This window comes from Pinus tabuliformis, chromosome 8 (genome assembly GCF_031772625.1).
Source record: "Pinus tabuliformis cultivar Carrire ecotype Pingquan chromosome 8, CPIR1, whole genome shotgun sequence".
Lineage (NCBI taxonomy): Eukaryota > Viridiplantae > Streptophyta > Pinopsida > Pinales > Pinaceae > Pinus > Pinus tabuliformis.
This window is the reverse complement of record NC_142294.1, coordinates 1,630,521,188-1,630,531,047: the sequence shown is the minus strand read 5'-3', so window position 1 is coordinate 1,630,531,047 and position 9,860 is coordinate 1,630,521,188. Positions and strand designations below refer to the sequence as shown.

Here is a 9,860-nt window from a genome sequence, read left to right as displayed (position 1 = left end):
GTCAGTTAGTTATGATTTGGTAACTATCTATGATTGTATAAGTATTTGAAGATTTCACTTAATGATATATGAATTCAATCGTGGAGTTATTTTGTTTTAACCTGTAACAATGGTATCAGAGCAGAGGTTAGGATACCGGATTAGAACTCCATTGACATGTTGATGCCTAAAACGTGGATAGTGCAATGGCACGTGGTGGAATCAGAATTAGGCGTGGGTTGATCGTGCGTTGGTAAATTTTGCAGCCCACTAGAGTGCATTGAACGTTTTATAGGGCTATTGCTAGAGGTATTTGAAAACCACATGTGTGCCCTCGTAATGAATGAGGGTTGTCGATTTACACATTGGTTGCTTTGTCGCAACTGACTATGGGACCACCAGCCTCGTTAACCATCGACAAGTTTGTGCAGCCGCATACCATTGATATGTTGGACTGGACCGTTGATTGAATGGCATGTGCGGTTTTCTTGATTGTTGTCCCCACCATCAACGACAATTGTTGATTGAATTGGTTGTGTGACTATTCTATGCTGTAAATATTACTCTGTTTCGTTGTTAATTAATTTGTTAACTGACGCATTTTTTTACCCTCAGTTGGATTTCGTTAACATTTTTCTCTATTACGTCGGCCTTGCCACAGGACCGTCGGTTGCATACCAAGGTACTTTCAAGTTTTTTTTTCCTGGACAATAACAAACATCGCAGATCATTAAATTTTTGATTTTATTTAAGATGACATCCATAATTTCTTTGGTTGGAGTTGTACTTTTTGGGAAAGAAAATTACCCAGAATGGATAAGAAAACTCAGGAGTGCATTAATCTTTAATGATTTGTGGCAAGATGTTTGCCAAGGAAAGAAAGATGCAGAAGATAAAGAAATTGCACCAGAACCTCCAGATGATGACAAACAACATGCCATCTGGGAAGTCAAGAATAATAAAGCCTATGCTATGATTACAACATCAGTTTCTGAAGAGGTAAGAAGATACATTCATTCCTGTAAGACAACATATGCAACATTAGAAATTTTAAGGGAACTCTATGATTCACATTCAGAATTGGAGATTATTCAATTTTTATTAAAGTTATTTAATTTGGAAATGAAGGACAATGATCCAATGAAATTGGCTTCTAAAATAAAGGTTATTTTCCATGATATAGAAGCCACAGGTGTTAAAGTAGATTTACAATTAACTGCCTTCATCAAGGCCCTACACCCTGCATACTCTCACTACTTGGAATCTCTCCAAGCTAGTGGACAATTAAAGGAAATTACTTTTGATAAATTAGTGAATAAAATTGCAGAAAGAGAAAAGGATTTTGGGAAGAAAGAGTTTGTTTCTACTACTAATACAGAAACCTTGTGCCATGCACAAAAATAACATAAATAAAAAAATGAGTCTTCTAGAGGTGGCAAGAATCCCAGAGGCCGAGGTAGAAGAAATTTTAGAGTTAGGGGGGGTAACAATAATAACAATCAGGGTGACAGACCATCAAAATGATCAGACACAGAAAATTTTTCAATCTAAATCAAATATCATATGTTATAGGTGTGGCAAACTTGGTCATAGTTCAATTAATTGTAGGGTTCCTTGGGAGAAGATTAATAATGACAAGAAAGAACCAATTAATGACAAGACAAAGCAATCATCTTCTGACAAAAATAAAACAAATGAATCTACACATTATATAGTTGCTCACTACAATTTCAATATTGATAATGTTTTTAATATTACATTTTATTCATGGAGGAGAGTTGGATTTTAGATTCAAGTGCTACTTGTCATATGACATTCCGAAAAAATCTTTTTGAAAGTTTTAGTGATAATGTTGATGGTGTTGTTTATTTTGCTGATAAGTCTGAAGTTAAACCATCAGGAATTGGATCAATTAGATTAAAAATTCCACATTTAGCAGATTATATATTGAAAGATGTTCTTTATATTCCCAAATTTCAGAGGAACTTAATGTCACTCATTCATATCAGACATCAAGGACATTCAATCCATATTTTTGATGGCATAATTGAAATTCGTAGAGCAAGTGATAATTCAGTAATTATGACTGGTGTTGAAGAAGGTACACCATTGAAATTGAATAGTCAGTCCTCTATTACATATTTTGCTACAAATTCAGCTCTGTTAGTGCCACAAGATAATTTTTTATCTTCAAGTTTATTATGGCATGCTAGATTTGGTCATATCAACTATGACAACAATAGAGTTATGAAAGAACATGGCATTAAAGGTCTTCCCACTATTCCAAGAAAGCTCACACCATGTGATGCTTGCATCTTAGGGAAAAATAGTAAACAACCATTTCATAATTCTGTTTCTAGATCTTCCAGAAAATTAGGTCTTATACATTTTGATTTTTGTGGACCTATGCTTGTACCAATTGCAAATGGAAATAAATATATACTCACCTTTATTGATGACTATTCGAGAATGTGTTGGGTTTATCTTTTGAAGGAAAAGTCACAGGTTTTTGATATGTTCAAAACATTTCATGCTATGGTTACAAATGAAAATCAACAGAATATTGGTATCTTAAGGACTGATAATGGAGGTGAATATACTTCAAAAGATTTTGAACAATATTTAACAGATAGTGGCATTAAACACCAAACTACTATAACATCCCCAAGGGTTAGCTCAACTGGTCGAGTCCCTATTGTTAAGTACCTCGCCGATCGGGAGGTCACAGGGTCAATTCTTCTCGACGCCCAAGGGGTTAGGCGCTGCTAGTATGATCGACGGGCTTTAAAAGATTCCCTTTGGGGTTGATCTGCCCAGATTTTCCTATGGGAAAATAAACACCAAACTACTATTCCATATAATCCACAACAAAATGATGTTGTAGAAAGGATGAATAGGACTTTGCTTAACATGGTTAGATCAATGATGTTTTTCAAAAATGTCAAATTAATGTTTTGGGGAGAAGTAGTACTCTATGCAACATATATTAAAAATAGATGTCCTTCTTCTGTCCTCAACAACAAATCACCATATGAAGTTTGGTACAACAGATTACCAGTAGTTCAACATTTTAAAGTTTTTGGATCTACTTGTTATGCACTTATTCCTAAGCATCAAAGAAATAAATTAAATGCCAGAAGTCGAAAATGTATTTTTCTAGGATATTCCAGTACTTCAAAAGCATATAGATTATATGATGAAGAAAACATAAAATTTATTCTTTCCATAGATGTCATTTTTTTAGAATTTGCAAAAGATTTCTCTACTGTTGATAGACAACTTTCTCATTTAGAGAAATTTGCATCCAAGAAATTTTACTTTGAATATGAAAATATAGTTCCACATACTGAAGGGGGAATTCCCATTCTAGATCAGTCTGTGGGTTTTCCATATTTAATTCATGAAGATATTTCTGTTGAGGAACATTTGGAAGATAATATTGTTTCTGTAAAATCAATAAGTGTTCCTGAAGAACCTGTACTTTAGGATGAGCGGCCTTCACAACCACCTCAACAATCTTTGAGAAGATCCACTTGTATTCACAAATTTCCAAGCAAATATGATGATTATGAGACATGCAGTTCTTCTACAGGTAATGTTTCTCATGATTGTAATTATTCCACAATTAGTGAACCTAGTTGTTTTGAATAAGCTACTAATTGTGATGAATGGAAGGATGCAATGAAGAAAGAATATGATGCCCTTATTAAAAATGACACATGGAGGTTGGTGGATCCTCCTACTAGCATCAAACCTATTGGTTGTAAATGGGTCTATAAAGTCAAGTATAAAGGAGATGGTTCACTTGACAAATACAAGGTCAGACTTGTAGCTAAATGCTATTCTCAGAAGGAAGGTGTTGATTATACATAGACTTTTGCTTCGACAATGAAATGGGGCACAATCATAACTTTGTTTTCTCTTTCAACATAAAAAAGATGGAAGATACATCATATGGATGTGAAAACATCCTTTTTGAATGGAGATTTAAAAGAGGGTGTCTACATGCTTCAGTCTGAGGGTTTTGATGTCAAAGGCAAAGAAAATAAGGTATGAAAATTGGTCAAAGCATTATATGGACTAAAACAAGCATCTCGTTCTTGGTATGAAAAATTAACTAAACATCTCCTTAAGTTGAATTACAAAATTTTTGACCTAGATGATACAACTTTATTTGTCAAAAAAATTGGAAAATTTGGTGTATATCTAGTTGTCTACATTGATGATTTGATGATTGCAGGGAATAATGATAGTTATATAGCAACTATTAAAAGGGAGTTGCAAAAAATATTTGACACGACAGATTTGGGTCTGTTGCATTATTATTTGGGAATTGAAGTTGCTGAACAGCCCAAACACATTTTCATTTCTCAGAAGAAGTATGTTAGACAACTATTAAACAAGTTTGGAATGCAGGATTGTAACCTTGTTTTTACTCCTATGGAGCAGAACTTGAAACTTACTTCCACTAAAGGAAGTCCATTTGACAATCCAACAAAGTATAGGCAACTTGTTGTAAGTTGAATTTTTTAGCCACTACTAGACCTGACATTACTTTTGTTGTTAGGATATTTTCTAGATTCATGCATCCGCCCTGTGAAGGTCATTGGAATGCAACAAAAAGAGTGTTGAAATACTTGAAGGGCACTTTTTCATCTCACTGGATATTCAGATTCTGACTTTGATGGTGATAAGGAGAATGGGGTCTCCACTTCTGGTTATTTGATGAATCTGAGATCAGCAACCATTAACTGGAGGTCATGCAAGCAATTTGTACCTGTTGATTCTACCACCGAAGCCGAATATGGTTCAACATATCAAGCCACCAAAGAAATCATTTGGCTTCGCAAATTACTTGAGACTTGCAGGAGAAGCAGAAAGATTCAACTCCTTTATTTGTCAATAATTCTTTTGCAATACAATTGGCCAAGAATCCAAAGTTTCATGATTGAATCAAGCATATTAACACAAAGTATCACTTGATTCGACATTATGTAGAGGCCAAAGTTATTCATCTAACACATTGTCCTACTTCAAAACAGATAGCAGATATATTCACTAAAGCACTAGGACGAGAAAAGTTTGAAAAATCAGAATGTTACTCAACATATCAAATTTCCCTTCAGATTAAGGGGGGAATGTTAACTAATCCTACGGGATATTGTACAATATTAGCTTAGAATTATTTCTTTGTTTACAACAGTTAGCAAAACTGCCAGTCAGCTAGTTATGATATGGTAACTATCTCTGATTGTATAAGTATTTGAAGATTTCTCTTAATGATATATGAATTCAATCATGGAGTTCTTTTGTTTTAACCTATAACAAAAATTAAACATAGACGGTACCTCGTTGAAAGAAGAACATAGTTTCCTACATGATGATAATTATCAGGTTCTCCTTCTTAATCTTGTCCTTGAGATAAAGTTGTTTCCTTATACCATTTAGCCCCCTCAAGTTCCATGACAAAATCTTCATAATTAAGATTTTTTGGAGGGAGAAAAGAAATTTGGGATAACATTAACTTGGCTAGAGTTAACTAACCCATCCCCTGTATTTTGCAACTTGTCCTAATTTGATTTACGACCTTTTTTCTTGGAGTCTTTCTTTAAATCTTTCACCAATATACATTTACCTTTATCCTTCAACTCTCAAAGAGATCGTATCCCTTGACCTTCACTAGAAGACTATCTCCTTTTATTCTTCCAATTAATATACATAACAAAATATTGTGACCTTTTTTCTTGGAGTCTTTCTTTAAATCTTTCACAAATATCTTTACCTTTATCCTTCAGCTCTTGGAAAAATCATATCCCTTGACTTTCACTAGAAGACTATCTCCTTTTAGTCTTCCAATTAATGTACACAACAACATATTGCTCTTGATCCTCCTTAGATAGATCTACTAGATCTTTCTCTCTCGAATCGTTCACCAGACCAACTAAAACTCTTTGGAGTTTACAGTTTATATTTTAGGGTTTAGGACTTAGGATTTATAATAATTTAGTAAATATTTTTAATAAACACTTAAACCCCTAAACCCTAAACCCTACACCCTAAACCCTAAACCCTAAACTCTAAGTATTTCATAACAATTTTAAAAGTTCCTTGAATGAAAATTCTTTAGAAAGTTTCTTTGTTAACCCAACTACTTCCTCAATATGAGGTAAGTCAAAATAATCATTTGACTCTTCATCATTTATAGCCTCTTTCGACATCTTCCACTTTTAGGGTTGTTTATCTTGTGAGGATATCATGTCATAATTGGAAATAGGAATATCTTCTTGAATATTAGGGTCTTCCTCCATTGCTTCCCAGGCCGAAAATGTGCATAGTTTTTAAAGTTATCCCCTTAACCTTATACCATTTAATTACCATTTAATTACTCAATTAACCCGTTAACGTTATACCATTTAATTACTTTCAAGAGTATACTTGAAAAATAATAAATCATTAAAATTAATATATTAAAATGTTAAGTTTAAAAAAGCTTTTAACATAGTTTCTCGAAGTGGCATGAGGGAGAGATTGAAAGATTTTAAGGTTAGTTATGAATTATTTGTGGCTGCCATTTTAGTGAAAATGATGTTAATTTTTTTTTACAAATTGATATATTAAGTGGAAAAATTAATTGCAAAGACTTACATAAATTTTCGGTGAGTAGTAATCACTAGTAAATTTGCACATTTACATTTATACTTCTACTTGTTAAAGCGTTGAAGAACATAAATAACCACTAGTAAGTTTATACATTTACATTTTTACTGTTATTTGTTAAAGTGTTGAAGAACACATAAATAATGGTGGGCAATATCCATTTTTAATGCAAATACCTTTTTTTCAGAAGAAAAAGCATTATAAAGATTATATTATGTATAAGAAAATACAGAGCCGATATGTACAATATTCTGGAGGATCATATCCATGGATTCGCCCTCGAGCCTGAGGGATGATAGAATAGAGCATCATATTCATTTGGGGGCATTTAAACATAGCAAAATTTTTAGACTATCCGGCTGTTCAGAAAGACTGAAGGATATAGTGTACCAAATATATTGTCCATATAGCAAAAACAGAATTTCTGCAAGCATTTATGTGTCGGGCATAGAGAAAGGCTGGATCTCGTATGCGCAGGAATCCATCATGATGACCAGATACCAAATACCGATTGGAGAGTGTAACCCTTTTTTTGACAGAACATCCGCTTGCTCATTTTGGTTGCGCTTAATATGAGCAATAGGGAAAGTGACAGAGTCCCATAGAGATCCAATCCTATTCAGCCATCCTGAAAGGATATCGTTTGATATTTTCTGCTTTCCATTCACGTGGTCTATAATAGTTTTCGAGTCCCCATATACATACATAGGACCAATATCCATGAAAGAGCAGAAGATGAGCAGTCCATGCAGGGCCATGGCCTCTGCCTTGTTATTAGAACCTTTACCACCATTCCAGAAAATAGAAAAATGGTGATCCTTTGAAAAAGCTATGAAAACTCCGCAAGCGCAAATGCCATCCTTTGCCGCACCGTCAAAGTGTGCTCTTGGATATAATAGCGGCAGTGGAGCAGAGGGAGCCATATGCTGAATTTTCTGCTGAGGCATGTTCTGAAGGAAGGAGAAATAATACGAGATAATCTTGTCTATAATACTTCCAAAGACCTCACTGCTGTTTTGAAAGATTTTATTGTTCCGCCATATGAACCAAATAGTAATCATAGGAATGGAACGCCAGTCAGGTCTAAGAGCGCCCCACCATTCGAAGGCTTCTTTTATAGAAAGATGTGAAACAAATGGAAAGGAACACCAGTCATGTCTAAGAGCGCCCCAAATACTTGCTTTATGGTGATGGTAAATAGTTATTTTCAATAATTTTAATTTTAAATGGTTTTCCTATAAAACTTAATTGTGAAAAATCATTGCACAAATATCTACAAATCATGGCATAAATATTGCAATTGCAACCAAAAATTATGATAGAAAAAAATGAGGCAATTATCCATATAGTATTATATTATGCAAAGGTTACAATAAGACCTTCAAATTATGGTCGAATCAAATACTTGAAAAATATTTATATTTATTTTTCAAAGTTAAACATTATAACTTGCACATGGGATTATATTATGCAAAGGTTACAATAAGACCTTCAAGTTATGGTCTAATCAAATGTTTAAAAAATATTTATATTTGTTTTTCAAAATTAAACCTTATAACTTACATTAGTCTATTCTAAATTAATGATAGCTAACAAACAAATCAAGTTCTAGAATCCTCATAAAAAAAATAAATTATAAACAAAATTGTAAAAAAAAAATCATTACTAAATTCATAAATATAATAAGTATGTTCCACCATTATTTCATTTTTTTAATTATTTTAATATTTATATTATTAAATATTTGTTAAAATCCCATATCTTAATTTGAGATATTTATAGTAATAAATTAAATGAAATCCTGACATCTTGATTTTTACTATTAATTAATAAATGAAGTAAAATTCCCACATCTTAAGTAAATGGAAAATTTTAAAAATCAAAATCAAAATAAGTCAGTAAAAATGCATTTAGAAACAAAAACCGTCCTCCCCATCTACAGTTTATGAATCAGATTCGATAGCTTGATCTGCAAGCCAGATGGCTAAACCAGATCACCTACAAATGCCTCAATAAAGACCTGAATTCTTTTTCAACAATATCCGGAATTTAAACCTACATGTATTATTTTTCTGCTAATATTTGCTCCAAATCATTTTCCAGGGCGTTGTTCAGCCATTTATAGGCTTCATCCATGAACGAAGGGCTCAATCTGATCATCAGAACGCAGAATTCATGTTCATTCAGAGCCCCATCGCCGTCCAAATCCCCCTCTTGCATCATGGCCCGCAGCTCTGAATCCGTCAGGGAATCCAACCCTAACAGAGCCGAATTCCTCTTCAAGCTCTCCAAAGTTATCAGGCCCAGCCGGGGATCTGCCAGAAGACGGAATCCGTTACAGAGCTCCGCCATGAATTCGCGCTCTCCCAATTTCTGGGCCATAATTGGCAGGAAATCCTCGAATTCCGCCATTATTGTGAATGCCTAAACCCTAATCGAAACGTCAATTTTGTCTTCAACGCAGGCAAAGGGGATTAAAGCTTGAATTGTTGTGAAATAGGGAGGGTTTGTTGTATTAATATAGCGTCCATAGCCGGCCTGCGAGGAGACCAGGTCCCGCGACCCGGCCATGAATTGTGCGCCTGAAGAAATAGTTAGGAAATTGCATGTCCAGAGTTGTCATCTGGCAGTCTTAAAAGACGAAGTTAGCATGCAGGGGAAATGGTTTTTCAATTGTTATTACAAAGTTGGGACTTTCGGCGAAGCCGCCACTCGTTGGTTGGATCCAATGACCGTCCAGTGGGGCACGTGATCGGAGATCTGATCCCATGAAGGCGGAGCTGGATTTGTTACGATGAGTCAACTGATTTGATGGAAACTATGTGCCAAACCAGAATTCAAATGAAATTTCAACGAAGAAAGAGAGGGGGGTTAATTCAGAATGAAACTTCAACAGAGAGGCCACCAGATACGTGTAAAGGAAATTTTGGAGCTTGAAAACAAGGGAGTCGTCTAACCAGGTGGAGGAATTGTCTGGATGGTCGGCAAAAAAATTTCAACAAATCTTGTAGAGGCAATGTTTGAATCGTGTTTTTGATGATGGAAATGGATTCAGCACCATCAAAAACATCTAAGACACGTAAAATTTTGAAGTTTAACAACTATAACTTGGATTTACAAAAATCTTTGTTGGATTTTCTCTAAATATGACCGGAATTTCCATAACTTTCCGGACGACTTCTCCGTCTCGTTAGACTACGCGGAAAACAAGTCGGTCTCATATA

The 9,860-nt window shown here is 34.4% G+C and overlaps 1 pseudogene; it reads right to left on the bottom strand.

Moving 5' to 3' along the window:
• Positions 1 to 8,527: 8,527 nt before the first annotated feature.
• LOC149242364 (calcium-binding protein KIC pseudogene) lies at positions 8,528 to 9,523 on the bottom strand (annotated as a pseudogene).
• Between the last annotated feature and the right edge of the window lie 337 nt (positions 9,524 to 9,860).